This window comes from Engystomops pustulosus, chromosome 2, assembly GCF_040894005.1.
Source record: "Engystomops pustulosus chromosome 2, aEngPut4.maternal, whole genome shotgun sequence".
Classification (NCBI taxonomy): domain Eukaryota; kingdom Metazoa; phylum Chordata; class Amphibia; order Anura; family Leptodactylidae; genus Engystomops; species Engystomops pustulosus.
This window is the reverse complement of record NC_092412.1, coordinates 215,779,781-215,805,750: the sequence shown is the minus strand read 5'-3', so window position 1 is coordinate 215,805,750 and position 25,970 is coordinate 215,779,781. Positions and strand designations below refer to the sequence as shown.

At 43.9% G+C, this 25,970-nt stretch overlaps 1 protein-coding gene across 1 annotated transcript in view; it reads left to right on the top strand.

Annotated features, from left to right (window-relative positions):
* The first annotated feature begins 238 nt into the window (after positions 1-238).
* The window catches only part of SERPINF1 (serpin family F member 1), a 58,168-nt gene continuing 32,436 nt past the window's right edge, over positions 239-25,970 (top strand). The window contains exon 1 of the mRNA XM_072138116.1: positions 239-359. The gene's annotated coding sequence lies outside the window, so the exon portion shown is untranslated. The remainder of the gene's footprint in view (positions 360-25,970) is intronic.

Below are 25,970 nucleotides of genomic sequence, written 5' to 3'. Positions count from 1 at the left end.
GTCTATTTGCAGGTGATGAGATGCATTGGCCTCCAGCTGCGATATTCTTTTATGTGACTGTGAAGGATAGTCCAGGATAGCGCCAGCACAGCTCACATGTGTGCCTTGGCTTTGTGCTACCCTACATGAGTTCCTAGGAATGCCACATATAATGATCCCCCCTCCCATCCCAGGAGGCTGCAGTCCAGCTGTGCTGCCTTTAAGAGCCGCCCTTAACTCCACCTCATGTAGTCAGTGATCTAAAGCCTAGATAAAGAGGCTGCTGAGGGTCTTCCCTAGTTCCACATCCACAGAGAAGCCACCTGGGGGTGGGAGGAAGCCCTAGGCAGCCTGTCCCAGGAGACAGCATCCTTACCAAGGTATGAGGGGCGATCTGTCCTGCGGTCCATCCTAAGAGCCTGTATATATAGTAGTACATATTGGGGAGAATACTTCTTATTTTCTACTTTTTTTATCATCTACTTTTTTTGGAGGGAACATAAGACTTAACTTTTTACAACTTTGACTACTCTATTTCTCGTTCAACACATAGATGATACTATGATACTATGATACTAACCCTGTTCCAGTGCTCAGTAATTCCTAGTAACCTGTAAAATAGAGTTAGAAACTGTATGACATTTCTATTACGTATTTGTTTTTACTATATAACAAAATGTAACACTTCATGTATTATAAAGTACATGATACAGTATCATCTTTTTATGGGGTAATATTCTAGTTTATAAATAGAGTACAATATTTCCTTTCCCTGCAACAGCTCAGATTGTGATTTCACACTTATAAATCTGGTAAACTACTACAAAAGATGACAAATCCAGCTCTCTCACATCTTTACATATTGAATTCATCATATATTGTTTGCCACGTAAAAAAAAAAAGTTTTCATTTCCCGCCTCCTTTAAAGGGGAGGTATTTGGCACAGTGGGATGTGAGACATGTCTATCATGAGATATACTCTTCTAGTACAAATCCCTGACTCTTTAGTTACAGATGCCTATAACTATCACTAAATGTGAAAACATTTAAAGAAATTAAACTAAAAAAAAACTGAAAAAAAGAAACTAAATAAGAACTAAAAATTATGATTCTAGGATACAATGATTTGAGTTTAGTTGTTAGGAAAACTTGTTTTTATTGACTGTTTCTTTCACAAAAATATTATCAATCTTACCAAAATATGTTACATCTCTAGCCAAGACATACTCCAAACATTACAGAGAGAATAAGATCAGATCAACTTGACTTTTTCTTCAAACCTTGAGCATTTTGTTTGTAGTAGAAAACTTTGAAAAAGAAGCCCCAAATGGCACATGTATCATTCCCTTCACCTCACAAAAGTCGGGGTTATAAATCAAAGTCAGGGAGTAACACATCTCTTTGGCTGCTGCCATGTCAAAGCTTTTCTCATTGACAAACAGGGTAGCACACGCTGGGGTTACAGAATATCAGGATATTGTAGATTATTTTGGAAGCTGGAAAAAAAACCTGTCAGACTGGAACAGAAACGCTGTCAGAAAGTTATCAAACATTCTCCGCAGTGTTGGACTTTTAGAAATGGTCCCGGTAGTTTTGCAGCTGTCAGAAATTTTCAGGTCCAGTCTTTTGGATCAAAAACTTCAAGGGATTACATGAACCACTTCCTATTCACCTTCTGTGTAGTAGTGGGTGTAAAGCATCTGGCACACTGTTTGTATGTTTGCAGTATAAGTCTACAGAGCCAGGGGTGGACTGTGTGCCAATCTATGGTGCCTTTATATCAGTGGTCCCCAACCTTCTTTTGCCAAGAGACTGGCTGCAACCATAAATTTTCTCCATGGAACGGAGGGTGATGGCGTCTAGTGTCATAGTTTCATAGCCAAAAATTATATTATATTTGCATGCCCCACCATAGCTCCCTGCGTGCCTATTTTATATTGTCCCATTTCCTGAAGAAGCCCCCCCACTTACATTGTACCCCTTTCCTTAGCATCCCCCTTCCAAATTCCTCTTTTCAGCATCATGCCTTCCTTCCATGTCCCCTTTCCTTTAGCTTCCTCCACTCTCTGCTTCCAATGTCCCCTTTCCCAGCCAAACTCTGTAAAAAAATAAAAAATACTCACCTTCCTCATTCCCCCGTAGCAGTCTTCTCTTTCTTCACTTCTTTTCCACATTAATGCATAGTTATATTGTCGGTAGATACATTGTGATGACATACTGACTCTCAGTTTCAATAGAGCAGTGCATTACTGTGGAAATTAAGTAATGGAAGAGATGACTGCTGCAGGGGAACAGGGAAGGTGAGTATTTATTTGTTTTTGTTTTTACAGAGGTCGCCATGGCCCAGCACCAGGAGTTCCATGGCCCTGTGGTTGGGGAACACTGCTCTTTATGATACCAGGGCGTAATCTTTTTTGCATGCAAAAAGTTTACATTGTAGTCATATGAGCATTTCTTAAAGGGAAACTGTCATGAGGATGGTTATCTTGGTATCTAAGACCAGATCTATGTCCTTCTATATTTTAAGACATTTTGCTTTTTGCAGAACAGATGATGAGTAAGGAGTCAGGAGAGTGGAAAAGAGCCCACTTTTGTCTTAATTGATATCCCATATGCCAGGCACATCAGCAAACGTATGGTTGGCAGCTGCTGTGGATTCCTGTTGATGATGTACTTATCCTAGGGACATCAATCAAGCCTGGAAAGGTCAGGCCAGCATAACCCTTTGCCGCCCCTGTGACTCCTTATGTAATTTGTATGCAGGAATCAAAGTTCTTTTTCTGTATAATTCTGTAATATATAGAAGGGCATCAATGTGATCTGGTCACTGTCCTGCATAAGAGATATAGAAGGTTCCAATGTATGCCGCTTTATAGGCATATGGTGACATGATCACTAAGCCTATTTCACATAATAACTGATGACACGTTTTTGTGCACTTTGTTACACCCTTCTTTTAGCTAAAAATTGTTTTCCTTACATCCCCATAAATCAACCTTATGTTTTACTCCCTGGCATCAGAGGGGGTGTGTCTTTTTGACAAACCTCTCCCAACTGCTCCTCCCCATGTCCCATGCCCCTTCTTAATATTCAGTACTTCATGTCATGTGACCAGAGTGATTTCATGTAAGGTCCTGTTACATCTGAAATGTCTACCCCATGTATGTATATATCTGATCACATGAAATCACAGCATCCTCCATGAAGGATGGAGAAGTGTAGAAGTCCATGGAGGCTTGGAGAGGAGCAGAAATCCATGGAGCAGCACTGTGGTTTCATGTGATTAGATACATACATGGGGTACACATTTCAGATGTAACAGGACCTTACATGACATCACCTTGGCAGCATGACTTTAAGTGTCCAATGATATAACAGCGCTCTCTCTTAATGTTCATACAGGAGCATTGCATAGCAGTGAGACTTGTCAATCAGGAACAAGGAGGCAGGGCAATGCAGTAACCACTGAATATGCAGAGCCTCATTGGACTCACTTAGTGTCATTGGACTCACATCAGGTGATTTGCATATAAGTTTACATTGCATATAAGTTTAACATTGCAGCCATGGAAAGGAACCATTTAGGGTTAAGGGCAATACGTTTTAATCATAGTTTTTAATGAAGTATTTAATTCTGGTAGGTTCATTTCAATGGCAGGTTCTCTTGAAGCCCCTTTCAGAAGACCATATATGGCGGCCATATCTCTAGCTGTATGAATGGCAGCTAGCATACGGTCGCCCAAAGAATGCTTTGTGCACCATACCATGCCATTGCCCGTAATGCAGCATCAGATCACATACAGGCGGTCCCCTACTTAAGAAAACTCGACTTACATACAACCCTAGTTACAAACGGACCTCTGGATGTTGGTAATTTACTGTACTTTAGTCCTAGGCTACAATAAACAGCTGTAACAGTTATCACAGGTGTCTGTAATGAAGCTTTATTGTTAATCCTGATTCTTATGACAACCCAACATTTTTAAAATCTAATTGTCACAGAGACCAAAAAGGTTCTGCCTGAATTACAATGATAAAATATACAGTTCCGACTTACATACAAATTCAACTTAAGAACAAACCTAAAGACCCTATCTTGTATGTAACCCAGGGACTGCCTGTATTAAGCCCCTGTCACATGAGCGTTTTTCATGTGCATGCTTTGATGTGTAGGACTTGCATTTGCATCACTTTCGTGCAGAGTGCGTCTGATTCACGATGACCGGTGCACAGTCCTTATGAATCTGGCGCCCCCTGCGGGCGCCCAAAGTTTTTTCTGGTGCACTTAGTTTAACAGGCATGTGCCACCATTATGTCGATCTTCCGATATTAATGTGGCAGCCAGTGCGAATATGCACCAGTACGCTCCATGAGGTGCACAGAATTGTGCTGCCGTGTGCACAATACTGTCAGAAACATTTAAAAACATGTATTTATGTTCAATCGATGCCAGAATTATGACGTATATCGCTTAATAAATGTGGGCCATTGTGTTCAATGGGTTTTGTCAGGCATGCTGCTCCGGTTTTCATGCTGCACTGTACCACTCCCGTACGGCACCGTGTGCCCATTGCCTTCTATGGGGGAAGTATATACGTCCCCCATTCTTTCGTGTGAATGTAGCCTAAGATACAGGAAAGTACAGAAAGACCACAGTCATCAGTCTTTTTTCCCCTGAAAAATCCAGTATAAACTGATCAAAGATCCGTGTGTAAAACTGAGCCACTGAACAAACTCCGGCTGAAGACTGATTGAACTCTGATGGAAGATGTTAAACTCTGTAAACAAAGATCAAACTTGGTAACCCTCATGTGAAACAGGCCTTACATTGTCAGTCTGCACAACAATGCGCAGCCATATGCAGGTATAGATGGGTCCCACATATGGGTGCTGGATTAGGGTCCACATTTCGTAAAGCTTGCAGTTCTTGGGTGAGTGGACAAGGTTTTTGGATGAGTGGACAAGGTTTTTCCAGGTAATGTGGAAATGTACTTGATGGCTGGGAGACAAATGTCTATGGTATGTACTAGAACAAAATATCCTTTGTATTAAATTCTTGCCTTCCAAAGCCTCAGCTGGAAATCCTGTTTTCTTCTGCTCCGTTTCATTTAGAACACATTATTGGTTTCTATTATTAAGACCACGTTTTATTCTTTTTGATGAGAAACTGCTGTAGCAGAAATGTATGTAGGTGTGTTATACCATAGTAAGCATGAAGTAAAGGGTTATTAGCCTTTGATGGACTTGTGCGTATATACGAGCTAATACCTGAAATCAACTCGATTTACTTCAAATCAGCGGACATGATGGACATTCCATGTTTTGTTATAGGTACATACGGAATGAAGGTTAGGGACAGATCTGCAAAATGATGGATACCGGTGTAAAGTGACAGATCCCATAACTAGGAAAAAGTTCAGCAAGTTTCTGTTTTTGAGGTCAATTATTTTCGTTTAATCTCTATTCTATCATAACTTTAAACTGTATTGGAGCCCTGAGTCTGCGATACAGTTTATAACACACAGGTCAGTAGACAAGTGGTTGTGGAGGATCAGATGCATGGATCTACTATATAGGCGCTCCCATGGTCCCTAAGGTCGGCGGCACACGTGGCATTTTTGGGCCGTTTTTAAGCAGTCCGTTAAAAAATGCATGCGTTTTTTGAAAACGCATCCTTTTTTGACCGGTTTTACCAATTATCTTTATTAATACAGGTCAAAAACGGAAGGGTTTTCAAAAAACGCATGCGTTTTTCAAAAACACACACGTTTTTTAACACATGCGTTTTTAACGGACTGCTTAAAAACGGCCCAAAAACGGGTTCAATGTGCAACGTGTGCCACCGGCCTAAGGCCACATTCATTTATGTTGGATATGTTATAGGCAGATCCAGTCTAGGATGAGGTATACATGGCCACTTTTAGTGTGGGGAAAGCTTGCACAAAATTGTTCATACATTACAATATGCAACCTGGTTCTTTGAAGTTAAAGGGGTTGTCCACATTCAGCAAATAATTGATATGCTTTGTGTAAGAAAAAGTTATACAATTTTCCAATATACTTTCTGTATCAATTCCACACGGTTTTCTAGATCTCTGCTTGCTGTACTACAATAGAAAACTTCATTATTTACTTTCAGTGGATAGAAATCTGTCCATTATCTGTGATGGACAGGCAGGTGCACAAGTCATACAGCTCTGATTACTTTCTGTGATAATAACGAGCTGTGCTCCTGCATGTCCATCACATCACATGGACATATTTCTTTCTATCTACAGGAAGTAAACATAGAAGCTTTCTATAGCAGGAAAGCAAGCAGAGATCTAGAAAACTGTGAGGAATATATACAGAATGTATATTGGAAAATTGTTTAACTTTTCCTTACACAAACCATATGAAATATTTGCTGTAAGTGGACAACTTCAAAGTACCAGGGTACATATTGTAATGTACAATCACAGGCCACTTTATTAGGTACACCATGCTAGTAACGGATTGGACCCCCTTTTGCCTTCAGAACTGCCTCAATTCTTTGTGGCATAGATACAACAAGGTGCTGGAAGCATTCCTCAGAGATTTTGGTCCATATTGACATGATGGCATCACACAGTTGCCGCAGATTTGTCGGCTGCACATCCATGATGCGAATCTCCCGTTCCACCACATCCCAAAGATGCTCTATTGGATTGAGATCTGGTGACTGTGGAGGCCATTTGAGTACAGTGACCTCATTGTCATGTTCAAGAAACCAGTCTGAGATGATTCCAGCTTTATGACATGGCGCATTATCCTGCTGAAAGTAGCCATCAGATGTTGGGTACATTGTGGTCATAAAGGGATGGACATGGTCAGCAACAATACTCAGGTAGGCTGTGGCGTTGCAACGATGCTCAATTGGTACCAAGGGGCCCAAAGAGTGCCAAGAAAATATTCCCCACACCATGACACCACCAGCCTGAACCATTGATACAAGGCTGGATGGATCCGTTAGTATCCGTTTTTACCTTTTCTATTAGGTGTTCTGTTATTTCAGCGAAAAGTTAGACGCCAACTGAAGTAACAGAAGGCAAACGGAAGTCTCATCTCATCTCACTGATTTGCATCAGTTTTTTATACTGAGCTCTGGTTGTAAATTCTAGAGTTTCATGGTGACATGTAATGGCCATAGCAAAAACTAATTAAAGGAAACCTACCACTTCTGAAGGTAGGTATGAGATGTAAACACCAGGCACCAGCTCAGGGTGAGCTGGTGCCGGAGCTTACCTTAGCTACCTTAGCTTCGGCGCTGCGCGCGGCCGTTCGCGCGTGATGCCTCCGGCACTTCCTATGGAGGCTCGCGCGCGCGCGGCCGCACGCAGCGCCGAGGCTACCTCGCGGCTGTAAATCAAAATGTGTTTAAACCGCGCTATAGAGGTTTAAAACACTAGCTAAGGTAAGCTCCGGCACCATCTCACCCTGAGCTGGTGCCCGGTGTTTACATCTCATACCTACCCTCAGAAGTGGTAGGTTTCCTTTAAGACTTATATAAAGCAAGCTATCCATTTTTTTTAACTGATCATTTAAAGTCAACTGTTTAAAATACTAGTTTGGTAGATCCGTCCAGACATCTGTTTAAATTTTTTTCCCCAATTTTTATTAAAAGAAAAAGCATTACATCATAGACGCAAATGTAATCCCATGAATTAAAATTCATTCATTCCAAAAATGGAATCTGCTAAACGGAAGTCTGAATAAAGCATTACTAAACAGTTAACAAAATTTCATAAATGAATAGTGCAGATGATAATCGTAAACTTTGTAACATACATTTATTACAAGAAAAGAAAAGCTTCCATCCTTCCATAAGCTTTTTCCTGCCATAGATATACACTGACAGCTCATAGATAAGAAACCTAATGCAATAACTTTTTTAAGATAGTTCCACAATATTCTTATCTCCTTACAGGGCTGTATTATCAAGGAACATATTCTCTGGGTATAGAAAAAGTTGATTATCAACAACTGTGTTTGTCCAAGTCTGGCTCCTTCCAACAGCTCCTCATGATACCCCCACTCGTGTCTATGGGCTCCAGATTGTCCAGCAGATATGGCTATACAAGGCTACAGACAGTTTTAGGTATTGTTTCTGTGTAAATATACCTCTGTGTGTGTTGATAAAAGCAGCATAACTGTTAAAAAAATCTACGTATATTCCAGGATTGTAGCTGTACTTGGAGCAGTGAAGGGAGCCTCCTCACACTGCTGTTTTTTTTATCTCTGTATTCAAGCAGCTTCCCAGCTCTTCCCATGGGGCTGTGCAGCACCACTAAGTACATCAAGTCCAGCTACAATGCTAACAATACACACAAGGTTTTAGTTATACAGATCTCCTTGGCCAACATTATCAACATTTTAGACTCTCTTTATGTGAACTGTTAACCATATGGCTAGGTTCACATCAGTTTCCAGCAGCTTCTGTTTTTTTTTCCTTTATAAATAGCAATAGCATAAAAGAGCCCTATACCCTTATATACAGACTCAATACTCTTCTATATTTAATTTACATTACAATTAGAGATGAGCGAACACTAAAATGCTCGGGTACTCGTTATTCAAGACGAACTTTTCCCGATGCTCGAGTGCTCGTCTCGAATAACGAACCCCATTGAAGTCAATGGGAGACTCGAGCATTTTTCAAGGGGACCAAGGCTCTGCACAGGGAAGCTTGGCCAAACACCTGGGAACCTCAGAAAAGGATGGAAACACCACGGAAATGGACAGGAAACAGCAGGGGCAGCATGCATGGATGCCTCTGAGGCTGCATAATCGCACCATTATGCCAAAATTATGGGCAACAGCATGGCCATGACAGAGTGACAGAATGAAGCTAGATAGCATCTAAAACATCCAATAATTGACCCTGACACTATAGGGGACGGCATGCAGAGGCAGCGGCAGCAGCGGCAGGCTAGAGAGTGTCATGGCGACATACCCTAAATGGACTCAGGCTTCAAACCAATGGGTGGCAGAGAGGAACCAAAGGAGGTGAGCAAGAAGCGCTCAAATAATATCGGTACATGATAAAAGTTTGCCAGTATATTTTGTGGATTACACAGCAGGGTGGCGACAAAGTTAACATGGAAGCCATGAAAACAACCCAAAATTCTGCCTGACACAGCTCGTTTGATAAGGGGACGATGTATGGAGGCAGTGAACTAGTAGTAGATTAAAGGTGCTGCAGTTAAAACTATGTTAGTTGGATCTTGGCATGGAGCTGGCGCTCCGCTGCCAGGCGAGCTTTCGCCAATCCAAGCCCCTGTCTCTAGGCTACTCCCCAAACAGCACTTCTAAGAACCTTTTGTATAAGATCAAGTGTAGTAGCGTTCTTATAAGTTTAGGATATGCCGGGTGAGGGGAATGTAAACAGATGTGCAAGAAGCGCTGAAATAATATCCCTAAATGGTAAAAGTTTGCAAGTATATTTTGGGGATTACACAGCAGGGTGGCGACAAAGTTAACAACTTTGATGTGGAATGCCCTGTAATAGCTCTTGGGCGGTGTGCCTTTTATCGCCTAGGCTCAGCAGTTTCAGCACCGCCTGCTGTCGCTTAGCGACGGCACTGCTGCTGTGCCTAGAGCTACCGACTGATGGCGCCATGCCCACGGATGGTAATTCGGAGGAGGAGGAGGTGGAGGAGGGGTGGGAGGAGGTATAGTAGGCCTTTGAGACCTGGACCGAGGTAGGCCCCGCAATTCTCTGCGTCGGCAGTATATGACCAGCCCCAGGGTCAGACTCGGTCCCAGCCTGCACCAAGTTAAGTGTAGTAGCGTTCTTATAAGTTTGGGATATGGCGGGTGAGGGGAATGTAAACAGATGCGCAAGAAGCGCATGATGCGCATGGAGCTGGCGTTCCGCTGCCAGGCGAGCTTTCGCCAATCCAAGCCCCTGTCTCTAGGCTACTCCCCAAACAGCACTTCTAAGAACCTTTTGTATAAGATCAAGTGTAGTAGCGTTCTTATAAGTTTAGGATATGCCGGGTGAGGGGAATGTAAACAGATGCGCAAGAAGCGCTGAAATAATATCCCTAAATGGTAAAAGTTTGCCAGTATATTTTGGGGATTACACAGCAGGGTGGCGACAAAGTTAACAACTTTGATGTGGAATCCATGAAAACAACCCAAATTTCTGCCTGACACACCTCGTTTGATAAAGGGACGATGTATGGAGGCAGCTATATGGACGACTTTTGGAGGTAGCAATGGAGACAACGTGTGGAGGCTGCTATGGAGACAATTTAATTTGGATAGTGCCTGTATGTGGCAGTCCCAAACATTTTTCAAACCAGAGGAGCAGGTAGGTGGCCCTCCAGTAAAATGGGATAGATTGAGTGCCTGTATGTGGCAGTCCCAAAAATGTTTCAAACCAGAGGAGCAGGTAGGTGGCCCTCCAGTAAAATGGAATAGATTGAGTGCCTGTATGTGGCAGTCCCAAAAATTGTTCAAACCAGAGGAGCAGGTAGGTGGCCCTGCAGTAAAATGGAATAGATTGAGTGCCTGTATGTGGCAGTCCCAAAAATTGTTCAAACCAGAGGAGCAGGTAGGTGGCCCTGCAGTAAAATGGAATAGATTGAGTGCCTGTATGTGGCAGTCCCAAAAATTGTTCAAACCAGAGGAGCAGGTAGGTGGCCCTGCAGTAAAATGGAATAGATTGAGTGCCTGTATGTGGCAGTCCCAAAAATGTTTCAAACCAGAGGAGCAGGTAGGTGGCCCTCCAGTAAAATGGAATAGATTGAGTGCCTGTATGTGGCAGTCCCAAAAATTGTTCAAACCAGAGGAGCAGGTAGGTGGCCCTGCAGTAAAATGGAATAGATTGAGTGCCTGTATGTGGCAGTCCCAAAAATGTTTCAAACCAGAGGAGCAGGTAGGTGGCCCTCCAGTAAAATGGAATAGATTGAGTGCCTGTATGTGGCAGTCCCAAAAATTGTTCAAACCAGAGGAGCAGGTAGGTGGCCCTGCAGTAAAATGGAATAGATTGAGTGCCTGTATGTGGCAGTCCCAAAAATTGTTCAAACCAGAGGAGCAGGTAGGTGGCCCTGCAGTAAAATGGAATAGATTGAGTGCCTGTATGTGGCAGTCCCAAAAATTGTTCAAACCAGAGGAGCAGGTAGGTGGCCCTGCAGTAAAATGGAATAGATTGAGTGCCTGTATGTGGCAGTCCCAAAAATTGTTCAAACCAGAGGAGCAGGTAGGTGGCCCTGCAGTAAAATGGAATAGATTGAGTGCCTGTATGTGGCAGTCCCAAAAATGTTTCAAACCAGAGGAGCAGGTAGGTGGCCCTCCAGTAAAATGGAATAGATTGAGTGCCTGTATGTGGCAGTCCCAAAAATTGTTCAAACCAGAGGAGCAGGTAGGTGGCCCTGCAGTAAAATGGAATAGATTGAGTGCCTGTATGTGGCAGTCCCAAAAATGTTTCAAACCAGAGGAGCAGGTAGGTGGCCCTCCAGTAAAATGGAATAGATTGAGTGCCTGTATGTGGCAGTCCCAAAAATTGTTCAAACCAGAGGAGCAGGTAGGTGGCCCTGCAGTAAAATGGAATAGATTGAGTGCCTGTATGTGGCAGTCCCAAAAATTGTTCAAACCAGAGGAGCAGGTAGGTGGCCCTGCAGTAAAATGGAATAGATTGAGTGCCTGTATGTGGCAGTCCCAAAAATTGTTCAAACCAGAGGAGCAGGTAGGTGGCCCTGCAGTAAAATGGAATAGATTGAGTGCCTGTATGTGGCAGTCCCAAAAATTGTTCAAACCAGAGGAGCAGGTAGGTGGCCCTGCAGTAAAATGGAATAGATTGAGTGCCTGTATGTGGCAGTCCCAAAAATTGTTCAAACCAGAGGAGCAGGTAGGTGGCCCTGCAGTAAAATGGAATAGATTGAGTGCCTGTATGTGGCAGTCCCAAAAATGTTTCAAACCAGAGGAGCAGGTAGGTGGCCCTCCAGTAAAATGGAATAGATTGAGTGCCTGTATGTGGCAGTCCCAAAAATTGTTCAAACCAGAGGAGCAGGTAGGTGGCCCTGCAGTAAAATGGAATAGATTGAGTGCCTGTATGTGGCAGTCCCAAAAATGTTTCAAACCAGAGGAGCAGGTAGGTGGCCCTCCAGTAAAATGGAATAGATTGAGTGCCTGTATGTGGCAGTCCCAAAAATTGTTCAAACCAGAGGAGCAGGTAGGTGGCCCTGCAGTAAAATGGAATAGATTGAGTGCCTGTATGTGGCAGTCCCAAAAATTGTTCAAACCAGAGGAGCAGGTAGGTGGCCCTGCAGTAAAATGGAATAGATTGAGTGCCTGTATGTGGCAGTCCCAAAAATGTTTCAAACCAGAGGAGCAGGTAGGTGGCCCTCCAGTAAAATGGAATAGATTGAGTGCCTGTATGTGGCAGTCCCAAAAATTGTTCAAACCAGAGGAGCAGGTAGGTGGCCCTGCAGTAAAATGGAATAGATTGAGTGCCTGTATGTGGCAGTCCCAAAAATTTTTTAAAACAGAGGACCGGGTAGGTGGCCCTCCAGAAAAATGGAATAGATTGAGTGCCTGTATGTGGCACTCACAAAAATTGTTTCAAACAGAGGACCGGGTAGGTGGCCCTCCAGAAAAATTAAATGCATAAAGTACTATAGGTAGAGCCAGTGGGCCCTGTCAAAAAATAGCCAGTTTCCTCTGCTTTACTGTACAAAGAGCAGGAGAAGGAGGAAAATGAGGAGGAGGAGGAGGAGTGGATAAATTATTCAGGTTGAGCTTCCTTCACCTGCTGGAGATTGGAAATTAGGAGAAATCCATGCTTTATTCATCTTGATAAGCGTCAGCCTGTCAGCGCTGTCAGTCGACAGGCGTGTACGCTTATCGGTGATGATGCCACCAGCTGCACTGAAAACCCGCTCGGACAAGACGCTAGCGGCAGGGCAGGCAAGAACCTCCAAGGCGTAGAGCGCCAGTTCGTGCCACATGTCCAGCTTTGAAACCCAGTAGTTGTAGGGAGCTGTGTGATCATTTAGGACGATGGTATGGTCAGCTACGTACTCCCTCACCATCTTTCTGTAAAGATCAGCCCTACTCTGCCGAGACTGGGGACAGGTGACAGTGTCTTGCTGGGGTGACATAAAGCTGGCAAAAGCCTTGTAAAGCGTACCCTTGCCAGTGCTGGACAAGCTGCCTGCTCGCCTACTCTCCCTCGCTACTTGTCCCGCAGAACTACGCACTCTGCCGCTAGCGCTGTCAGAAGGGAAATACTGTTTCAGCTTGTGCACCAGGGCCTGCTGGTATTCATGCATTCTCACACTCCTTTCCTCTCCAGGGATGAGAGTGGAAAGATTTTGCTTGTACCGTGGGTCCAGGAGAGTGAACACCCAGTAATCGGTGCTGGAATAAATTCTTTGAACGCGAGGGTCACGGGATAGGCAGCCTAGCATGAAATCTGCCATATGCGCCAGAGTACCAACGCGTAAGAATTCACTCCCCTCACTGGCCTGACTGTCCATTTCCTCCTCCTCCAACTCCTCCAACTCCTCTTCTTCTGCCCATACACGCTGAACAGTGAAGGACTCAACAATGGTCCCCTCTTGTGTCTCGCCAACATTCTCCTCCTCTTCCTCCTCATCCTCCTCCACCTCCACCTCCTCCGATATGCGCTGAGAAACAGACCTCAGGGTGCTTTGGCTATCAACAAGGGAATATTCTTCCCCCGTCTCTTGTGACGAGCGCAAAGCTTCCGACTTCATGCTGACCAGAGAGTTTTTCAACAGGCCAAGCAGCGGGATGGTGAGGCTGATGATGGCGGCATCGCCACTGACCATCTGTGTTGACTCCTCAAAGTTACTCAGCACCTGACAGATATCAGACATCCACGTTCACTCCTCATTGTAGACTTGAGGAAGCTGACTGACCTGACTACCAGTTCTGGTGGAAGTTGACATCTGGCAGTCTACAATCGCTCTGCGCTGCTGGTAAACTCTGGATAACATGGTCAGTGTTGAATTCCACCTCGTGGGCACGTCGCACAACAGTCGGTGAGCGGGCAGTTGGAGGCGGCGCTGCGCTGCCCTGAGAGTGGCAGCATCTGGGCTGGACTTCCTGAAATGCGCACAGATGCGGCGCACCTTCGTGAGCAAATCAGACAGATTGGGGTATGTCTTGAGGAAACGCTGCACTATCAGATTTAACACATGGGCCAGGCATGGCACATGTGTCAGTCTGCCGAGTTGCAGAGCCGCCACCAGGTTACGGCCGTTGTCACACACAACCATTCCCGGCTTGAGGTTCAGCGGTGCCAGCCACAGATCAGTCTGCGCCGTGATGCCCTGTAATAGCTCTTGGGCGGTGTGCCTTTTGTCGCCTAGGCTCAGCAGTTTGAGCACCGCCTGCTGTCGCTTAGCGACGGCACTGCTGCTGTGCCTAGAGCTACCGACTGATGGCGCCGTGCCCACGGATGGTAGTTCGGAGGAGGAGGTGGAGGAGGGGTGGGAGGAGGAGGAGGCATAGTAGGCCTGAAACACCTGGACCGAGGTAGGCCCCGCAATCCTCGGCGTCGGCAGTATATGAGCAGCCCCAGGGTCAGACTCGGTCCCAGCCTCCACCAAGTTAACCCAATGTGCCGTCAGCGATATATAGTGGCCCTGCCCGGCAGCACTCGTCCACGTGTCCGTGGTCAGGTGGACCTTGTCAGAAACGGCGTTGGTCAGGGCACGGATGATGTTGTCTGACACGTGCTGGTGCAGGGCTGGGACGGCACATCGGGAAAAGTAGTGGCGGCTGGGGACCGAATACCGAGGGGCGGCCGCCGCCATGAGGTTGCGAAAGGCCTCGGTCTCTACTAGCCTATAGGGCAGCATCTCCAGGCTAAGCAATCTGGAGATGTGCACATTAAGGGCTTGGGCGTGCGGGTGGGTTGCACTATATTTGCGTTTCCGCTCCAGCGTCTGGGGTATGGAGAGCTGAACGCTGGTGGATGCTGTGGAGGATCGTGGAGGCGACGATGGGGTTTTTGTGGCAGGGTCCTGGGCAGGGGGCTGACTAGCAGCTGACACAGGGGAAGGAGCAGTGGTGTGCACGGCCGGAGGTGAACGGGCTTGTTGCCACTGAGTGGGGTGCTTAGCATTCATATGCCTGCGCATACTGGTGGTAGTTAAGCTAGTAGTGGTGGAACCCCTGCTGAGCCTGGTTTGGCAAATGTTGCACACCACAGTCCGTCGGTCATCCGGTGTTTCCTTAAAGAACCTCCACACTTCTGAAGATCTAGCCCTCGCCGCAAGAGCCCTCACCACGGGAGCTTCACTAGTTGACAGTGGCGCTGATGCACCAGCTCTGGCCCTGCCTCTCCGTCTGGCCCCACCACTGCCTCTTCCAACCTGTTCAGGTCGAGGACTCTCCTCCGTCTCAGAAGCACTGTGTTCACCCGGCCTCTCAACCCAGCTTGGGTCTGTCACCTCATCATCCTCCGATCCCTCAGTCTGCTCCCCCCTCGGACTTCCTGCCCTGACAACAACTTCCCCACTGTCTGACAACCGTGTCTCCTCATCGTCGGACACCTCTTTACACACTTCCACTACGTCAAGAAGGTCATCATCACCCACAGACTGTGACTGGTGGAAAACCTGGGCATCGGAAAATTGCTCAGCAGCAACCGGACAAGTGGTTTGTGACTGTGGGAAGGGTCCAGAAAACAGTTCCTCAGAGTATGCCGGTTCAAATGCCAAATTTTCCTGGGAGGGGGCAGACTGGGGGGGAGGAGGCTGAGGTGCAGGAGCTGGAGGAGTGGCGATTTCGGTGACATGGGTGGACTGCGTGGAAGACTGACTGGTGGTGGACAAATTGCTCGAAGCATTGTCAGCAATCCACGACATCACCTGTTCGCACTGTTCTGGCCTCAACAGTGCTCTACCACGAGTCCCAGTAACTTCAGACATGAACCTAGGGAGTGTAGCTCTGCGGCGTTCCCCTGCTCCCTCATCAGCAGGTGGTGTCTCACCCCGCCCAGGACCACGGCCTCTGACCCCTGCAGTAGTTGGACGCCCACGTCCCCGCCCTCGTCCTCTACCCCTAGCCCTCGGGTTAAACATTTTTAAAATGAGAGTTATAACTTTATTTTTTTTTTTACTTTTTTTTGTTTTTTCTTGTGTTTTTTTTTTTTTTTTTGTTTTTTGTTTTTTTTTGAGTTTTTAAAACCAAACAATGCTATCCTATTGCTATGGCTATTTTCTAGCCAAGTATCAAAGGAAGCACAGTACTATGCCAGATGAGATGACACTGAGTTATTGCCTAATAGAAATCCAACCCCTACTGAATTTTGCCACTTCGGCCTTTGCTATGGATATGTGCGCCACTAAGCGCAGAACACAGCGGTCGCAAGTCCCACTACAAATTGCTCAGAATTGGCAAGTACATGCACTGCAGAAACTACAGCCACCAGCAGATCAACCAGAAATCAAATATATAGAACGCTACTGTAGGCTTCAAGATCAAGAAGCTGTTTGTATTCTCCTATGGCTATTTTCTAGCCAAGTATCAAAGGAAGCACAGTACTATGCCGGATGAGATGACACTGAGTTATTGCCTAATAGAAATCCAACCCCTACTGAATTTTCCCACTTCGGCCTTTGCTATGGATATGTGCGCCACTAAGCGCAGAACACAGCGGTCGCAAGTCCCACTACAAATTGCTCAGAATTGGCAAGTACATGCACTGCAGAAACTACAGCCACCAGCAGATCAACCAGAAATCAAATATATAGAACGCTACTGTAGGCTTCAAGAAGCTGTTTGTATTCTCCTATGGCTATTTTCTAGCCAAGTATCAAAGGAAGCACAGTACTATGCCAGATGAGATGACACTGAGTTATTGCCTAATAGAAATCCAACCCCTACTGAATTTTGCCACTTCGGCCTTTGCTATGGATATGTGCGCCACTAAGCGCAGAACACAGCGGTCGCAAGTCCCACTACAAATTGCTCAGAATTGGCAAGTACATGCACTGCAGAAACTACAGCCACCAGCAGATCAACCAGAAATCAAATATATAGAACGCTACTGTAGGCTTCAAGAAGCTGTTTGTATTCTCCTATGGCTATTTTCTAGCCAAGTATCAAAGGAAGCACAGTACTATGCCAGATGAGATGACACTGAGTTATTGCCTAATAGAAATCCAACCCCTACTGAATTTTGCCACTTCGGCCTTTGCTATGGATATGTGCGCCACTAAGCGCAGAACACAGCGGTCGCAAGTCTCACTACAAATTGCTCAGAATTGGCAAGTACATGCACTGCAGAAACTACAGCCACCAGCAGATCAACCAGAAATCAAATATATAGAACGCTACTGTAGGCTTCAAGATCAAGAAGCTGTTTGTATTCTCCTATGGCTATTTTCTAGCCAAGTATCAAAGGAAGCACAGTACTATGCCGGATGAGATGACACTGAGTTATTGCCTAATAGAAATCCAACCCCTACTGAATTTTGCCACTTCGGCCTTTGCTATGGATATGTGCGCCACTAAGCGCAGAACACAGCGGTCGCAAGTCCCACTACAAATTGCTCAGAATTGGCAAGTACATGCACTGCAGAAACTACAGCCACCAGCAGATCAACCAGAAATCAAATATATAGAACGCTACTGTAGGCTTCAAGATCAAGAAGCTGTTTGTATTCTCCTATGGCTATTTTCTAGCCAAGTATCAAAGGAAGCACAGTACTATGCCGGATGAGATGACACTGAGTTATTGCCTAATAGAAATCCAACCCCTACTGAATTTTGCCACTTCGGCCTTTGCTATGGATATGTGCGCCACTAAGCGCAGAACACAGCGGTCGCAAGTCCCACTACAAATTGCTCAGAATTGGCAAGTACATGCACTGCAGAAACTACAGCCACCAGCAGATCAACCAGAAATCAAATATATAGAACGCTACTGTAGGCTTCAAGAAGCTGTTTGTATTCTCCTATGGCTATTTTCTAGCCAAGTATCAAAGGAAGCACAGTACTATGCCAGATGAGATGACACTGAGTTATTGCCTAATAGAAATCCAACCCCTACTTAATTTTGCCACTTCAGCCTTTGCTATGGATATGTGCGCCACTAAGCGCAGAACACAGCGGTCGCAAGTCTCACTACAAATTGCTCAGAATTGGCAAGTACATGCACTGCAGAAACTACAGCCACCAGCAGATCAACCAGAAATCAAATATATAGAACGCTACTGTAGGCTTCAAGAAGCTGTTTGTATTCTCCTATGGCTATTTTCTAGCCAAGTATCAAAGGAAGCACAGTACTATGCCAGATGAGATGACACTGAGTTATTGCCTAATAGAAATCCAACCCCTACTGAATTTTGCCACTTCAGCCTTTGCTATGGATATGTGCGCCACTAAGCGCAGAACACAGCGGTCGCAAGTCTCACTACAAATTGCTCAGAATTGGCAAGTACATGCACTGCAGAAACTACAGCCACCAGCAGATCAACCAGAAATCAAATATATAGAACGCTACTGTAGGCTTCAAGAAGCTGTTTGTATTCTCCTATGGCTATTTTCTAGCCAAGTATCAAAGGAAGCACAGTACTATGCCAGATGAGATGACACTGAGTTATTGCCTAATAGAAATCCAACCCCTACTGAATTTTCCCACTTCGGTCTTTGCTATGGATATGTGTGCCACTAAGAGCTAAACACAACGGTAGCAAGTCCCCCTGCTAATTCCTCACAAAATGGTAAAAGATGCAAATTAAAATAAAAAAAGTAGAACGTTATTGTAGCCCTAAGAAGGGCTGTTGGGTTCTTTGAGAATCACTCCTGCCTAACAGTAAGCTAATAGAACACCCTAACGCTATCCCTGACCAGCAGCAGCTCTCTCCCTAGCGGCATCCAGAGACAGAATGATCCGAGCAGCGCGGCCAGCGGCTAGTCTATCCCAGGGTCACCTGATCTGGCCAGCCAACCACTGCTATCGACGTGTAAGGGTACCACGTCATGCTGGGTGGAGTGCAGAGTCTCCTGGCTTGTGATTGGCTCTGTTTCTGGCCGCCAAAAAGCAAAACGGCGGGAGCTGCCATTTTCTCGAGCGGGCGAAGTATTCGTCCGAGTAACGAGCAGTTTCGAGTACCCTAATGCTCGACCGAGCATCAAGCTCGGACGAGCATGTTCGCTCATCTCTAATTACAATCTTATGTAACGTATGAGTCTAACAGAAAACCCTGTTGCAGATGTGAACTGGGGCTAAACATTTACAACATTTCATTCTATAGTATATATATATAGTGCCATCATATTCCGTGGCACTTTACAGATGTTGCCCTACAGACACATAGACAAAGCAGGGGAATCACATGGTCAGATAAAAACATAGGAATGACAGCGCAGGAACTTACAATTATGTTCTTTATGAATTAGATTTAAAAAAAAAAATTCTTTATTAAATAACAATACATTTCTTATATCCATGTATATTACTGGTTTAGGAACATAATAATTCCATTTATTTATATAGCGCACACAGATTGCGCAGCGCTGCACAGAACTCACCAAATCAGTCCCTGTCCCCAATGGGACTCAAAATCTAATCAACCTACCAGTATGTTTTGTAGTGTGGGAGGAAACCGGAGGACCCAGAGGAAACCCACGCAAACAGAGAGAGAACATACAAACTCTTTCCAGATGTTGACCCTGGGACTTGAACCCAGGACCCCAGCGCTGCAAGGAAAAAGATGAAACATTAGTTACTGTATACATAGTTACAGTGCTGAATACAAATAAACTGCAAATCATTAGGGCAAATCAGGGCGGAATTGTTTTCATGTATAAAGTACCCCGATTAATTATCAGAAGCAAATATTTGGCTTCTATATATCCAGCCATTGTTACTTGTCATGAAGAACCCTACATAGTTTATGTACAGCAAAATAAGATTAATTATTTGCAGTAGTGGGATCTCATTATGGGCTTTGGGGTTTAGAGCAGGGTGATTTTTCATTATAATTAGGAAACCGTCTTTGATCTAATTATAGCTGTTTTTAAATGACAAAGGTGACACTCGCCATGAAAGTGTGATGAATGCAAATGTATCCGGCTTTCCATCTATCAATCCACTTCCATGTCCATCAAAGTATCTATTTATCTATCATCTATCTGTCTATTCATCAAAGTAACTATCAATCCATCTTTTAATAATAATTCCTTTATTTATACACACAGCTATCAATCTGTTATCTATCTAGTTCCTCTTGCTCTATAACATACTGCCTGCAGATAGAATACTGTATACACGCTGCTCAGTTCCTCCTGCTCTATAACATACTGCCTGCAGATAAAATACTGTATACAATCTGCTCAGCTCCTCCTGCTCTATAACATACTACCTGCAGATAGAATACTGTATACATGCTGCTCAGTTCCTCCTGCTCTATAACATACTGCCTGCAGATAGAATACTGTATACAATCTGCTCAGCTCCTCCTGCTCTATAAAATACTACCTGCAGATAGAATACTGTATACACGCTGCTCAGCTCCTCCTGCTCTATAATATACTGCCTGCAGATAGAATACTGTATACAATCTGCTCAGCTCTTACTGCTCTATAACATACTGGCTACAGAAAGAATACTGTATACACGCTGCTCAGCTCCTCCTGCTCTATAACACTGCCTGAAGATAAAATACTGTAAACAATCTGCTCAGCTCCTCCTGCTCTATAACATACTGCCTGCAGATAGAATACTGTATGAATGCTGCTCAGTTCCTCCTGCTCTATAACATACTGCCTGCAGATAGAATACTGTATACAATCTGCTCAGCTCCTCCTGCTCTATAACATACTACCTGCAGATAGTATACTGTATACAATCTGCTCAGCTCCTCCTGCTCTATAATATACTGCCTGCAGATAGAATACTGTATGAATGCTGCTCAGTTCCTCCTGCTCTATAACATACTGCCTGCAGATAGAATACTGTAAACAATCTGCTCAGCTCCTCCTGCTCTATAACATACTGCCTGCAGATAGAATACTGTATACAATCGGCTCAGCTCCTCCTGCTCTATAATATACTGCCTGCAGATAGAATACTGTATGAATGCTGCTCAGTTCCTCCTGCTCTATAACATACTGCCTGCAGATAGAATACTGTATACAATCTGCTCAGCTCCTCCTGCTCTATAACATACTACCTGCAGATAGTATACTGTATACAATCTGCTCAGTTCTTCCTGCTCTATAACATACTGGCTACAGAAAGAATACTGTATACACGCTGCTCAGCTCCTCCTGCTCTATAACATACTGCCAGCAGATAGAATACTGTATACAATCTGCTCAGCTCTTCCTGCTCTATAACATGCTGTCTGAAGAAAGGATACGTTATACAATAACCTCAGCTCCTTCTGTTCTATAACATGCTGCATGCAGATGAGAAATTACGTACACCATGCTTAGCTCTACATGCTCTGTAATTTACTGCCTTTAGATAGGAGACTATGTACAATGTGCTCAGCAACACTTGCTCTATATTATTTTTTTTTGTTTCTTTTTCATGGAGAAACATTCATTTTTAAATGCTGTTTACATGTACACAGAGTAGGAATCCTGTGAGAAGCTTACAGTATTTTATAACTAGGAACCACAAGGTTAAATAGAAAGGCATCTGCAGGGATGTGTCGTGCTGTTAGCATCCAATAGCAATCCATCAAAGCAATGCTGGCATTGCTCAAATTATGATTATCCTTTTGGTTAACAGGTTATAATAAGACAAGTGAGGTTCTTGAAAACCAGTATGCAACTCAAGCAGTAAAACTACTAGTCTCCCCAGGTAGGGTATCAAATGTCCATTGTAGACTTCCCTCTTTTATGTGAAATCTTATCTGTCTGCTTGTAAAAAATCTCAGCATCCTTATTAAAATGAGCTGAAAAGAGTTAATTTTGCTTGTGATGAGTCACATTTAGTGGCAGAAGGAGTGACACTTCAGAAACCTCTATATTCTGTTCTATTGTATCTAGAAAAAACATATTAAAGATAAGAATTTCATCTTCAAACTGCATCAGGATTGATGTTCTTTGAGCTACAGAATGGGAGATACAAGCAGTTAAGAACTGGGTGGGAACCGGAATTTTGTCTGCAGCTCACATTTCCAACCTTCTTTAATATGAGACCATGTTTCTAGGTTCTGTAGAAACAAAGATAGGGGCGTCTGAAGTGAAGCTCCACCTGAAGCCTCTAAACAAATATCACTCTTCTCTGCCCATTTTCACATGAATTGGGAGGAGATGTCTTATAGGTAAACCTGTGAGATTTCACATAAAAGATGGAATTTTCGAAAGGACATTTCATACCTGATCTGAGGGGCTGCTAGTATAATGGGATATATTCTTCAACCCCCATAGGATATAATGTGACGGAGCCATATGGGTCTCACATAACTTTTCTCCATGTGTTCATTCATCAATAGTGTTGATAGGGAACAGCTGTTACGTGTGACAAATACAGATGTGAGGGAAGGGAAGATCAGGAGATTTCGGATACTTTGGCACAATGTCTGGGTATTCGGCTTGTTTGGGGCATAGGAAGGGAGTGGAAGTGAGGATAAATGATAGTACTGAGCCAACAACTCCAGATTGGACCGGTTTGCTAAAACACAGAGACGATTTGTCTTTTGGCAAATTGTATTCTGGCAGCATTAGAGAAATATGTGATTAAATGCAATTCTATCTCGCCACTAGCATTGCAGATCTTTGTCTGACACGTCTTTCATTATCACATAAATAGTTTCAACTCTCCAACATGTTTTTCGTGGTATCAGCAGAATTATTTCCCTGAACTTGCACTTCTTAAGGACTTGAAGTGCTGTCATATTCCAAGAGAACTGTGGGCTTCTTTTCCTGTGTGGTTTTCGACCATCTCTTGCATCTCATTTAATACTGTGGAAAGTAGAATCCGATAGTTTCATTACGGGAGGCTCATTGATAAAAATCTTTTTGGCCATTACCTAATTTGATGTGAAGCCACAAAGATTCAAATACGACAGAGGAAGGTTGTGTTACTCTGAAGCTGAAGAAGATTGGAAAGAGGTGAAAGTATCTTAATAGATGACAGACAGATTGGTACTGAATTTATCCGATACCGGCGCTCGTGCAGCCCTGTCAAGTCAAATTCAGGTCTGATTTCGCGTAGTTTTGCGCAGGTTTCTAAAACGTATGCAGGCACGGGGCAGGAAAGCCCTATGCCAGCCCACTCCACTGGTGGCCGTTCCCCCTCCACGCCATGTGGTGTAGCCGCAAAAATAATCACAATTTCTTGTAGTGCACATGAAATTGCTACTTTTTCAGTGCATCCACGCCGGAAACTGGCTAGAATTACTGATAAATGCCCACCTATTTCTGGTATTCTGGATGTCCTGGGGTAAACTTTATATTGCTGTATTCAAATTTACAATATCGATTATCTATCTTCTTTAGAATATCTATCTATTTGCAATATCCATTTTTGACTTAGTATCTGTTTTTTTGTGTTTTTTTCCCCCTCTCTGTGTTTCTTGGACCTGAATTTATGAAGTGTCGGCGCCATAATATTGGTGTTTTCCAACACTCTCGACTTGTTCTATTTTTGGCCGCAAAGTTTTGGCACCACTTGTAAATCCACCAGTTTCCTGGCGCTTCTATTTTTCCTACATGTTTTTTGGCGGTTTTTTTTTTTGGCGCACAAAAAGACAAGCTAAAAGAAAGTCTGGGGGGGGGGGGTCTAAACCTTTCAGTCTGTCCACCAATTCATTTATTTCTTGTGCCATAAACTTAAAAAGTATAGAACAGTTCTAGCGCCACCCTGCGCCAAAAATAATAAATGTCCCTGGCAGAGTACACTCATTTGCACCTTAAATGCAGTTTAAACTGTAGAATAGAATAGTAATAGTAATAGATCTATAATACATAGCCATATAATAGTAATTGGATCAGCTTAAATGCAGTAATTGGGACAGAGAAAGTGACAGTACAAAGTAAAAATGTGGCTATGAATTACCAAGTTATAGTAACTATATATGGTCCTCTCCCATTTGAAAGCTGGTACCAGTTTTTTTGGTCCATTCTGGATTTGGCATATCACAAACTGGTACCATTTAATCAAGACACTCCTCTCTATCCTGGATAGATGGTAGATGTTATTGGGCTTAAAGACCTGTGACATTATAACCATATGTGCCTCAATCTCATGTGTTGCGGGAGACTGACTCATGTCATGAATGCACCAAAGGTCCTTTAATTGCCTTAGGAATAAGGATCTGCCCATAGTAGAGTGCTGTGACCTTTTATACCATTCCTATATACCACCAAACTGTGGTGGATGTCTGGTGACATGCAAACAAGACTTCAAAATGGAAGAACTTTGCAGCTTTCAAAAGAAGGGATCCAAATATGTTTACTGTACTCAGGCGATGTATGTTTAATGGTTTACTACAGACTGTCCCCATTTCAAATAACAGAATAGGGAGTCTTTTGCCATAGCTTTACTCTTGAGGACATTGTTACAGTTTCACGGCCATGGACAGGATCCAGAAGAGCATTGCACTTCTTACTGGTTCTATGAAACTATTGTATCCAGTCACTACATGGAGCTCCCCAATTTCTGAGGCCTCATTATGCATAAAACTGCCCCTGAGAGGGCAATAACTGACAGTTTCATCCCTTAGACCCTGTTCACAACTGTGGCCATTTAGACGGAAACAAATAATGGAAGGTTAACGGAAGTTCTTCAATTCACCTTCCATTTTTTCTGCTATTACTGATGGAACCAGCAGCAGTCATTTCATTATTCGTAAAACAGTTTATACAAAAATAAGAATACCCAGCAAAGATCGCTATTAGATCTACTAAGAAGCCTTAAAGATATGGGAAACAACGCCGGGGTTGGTGCGGGTGGAGGAAGGAGGAAATTTTAAGACTGCCAGGCAAAACCAGTCTTAATAAATTTCCGCTGGATTTCCTTTAGTGTTCCTTTAAATCCTGTCCTACTCCTGTACATGAGTTATAGGGGGCTTTCTTGTGGTCCAGAGGGGGCTGTGATAAACTCCTTTCAAGAAGTGTAACTAGTCAAGTTTAAGGTTATACCAATAATATGCAATATCAAAGAAATAAGAAAAGTAGTCACCCAATATTTTTTGTAGTACTTAGAAAGTTGATAAAGTCATTACTCCCTCTTTTCCATTGTGCATAGTCGTGTTTTCATCCTAAGAAAACATCCAGCTCCCAAGCACATTGTTCTGGAAGGGTGTAAAGAAATTCAGAGCGGCCAAGATCGACCACAGCAATAGAGTGATAAACGTCCAAGCTGCATCCTCTGAGGACCTAGGCCATAAAATATCCATCTATCCTTGGGCGGCCTTATGTCTGGGTTTAACCAGGTTATTTTATGGACATAGGAGAAGGTCAGAGGAAGCAGGGGAGACATTTCAATGCTTGAGCGAGATTAAACAAAATAACAGCTGGAGGCGCCTGCGAAGAAGGGACTTGGACGGAGGAGATGGAGCTGCTTTTTATTCAAACTTTACTTCCAAGCAGAAAGATGTATTGGGGTTGCAAGGAGGTGAAACCACCCACCATCTGTGCCTTTTTCCCCAAAGTTTGGTTGCTATTTTGACGCCAGGCTTAATAGCATTTAAATTCTGTTCAGTGACCCGTAATGGAGAGCACAAAGCAGTCACATTCCACAAAGAAAACCTTCTTTTCCTAATAATTCCGAGCAGGTATTGAACCGGGGGCTGAGACACAACACATTAATTGAAGGCATGGTGGAATTTATGGCTCCTACACAAACTACAGCAACAATAGATGGCGGGGACCCATGGCCTTTAATGGCTGCCTGCTCTTAACAGGGAGAAGAAAGCAAAGAGAGAGGATTTGTAAATCACCTGTGAAAGCATCACTGTTTTTAATGAGCCCCACTGATAAAAAAGAATTTGCATAGGTCTTGAATATATGATTAGGCGCTATGTGAG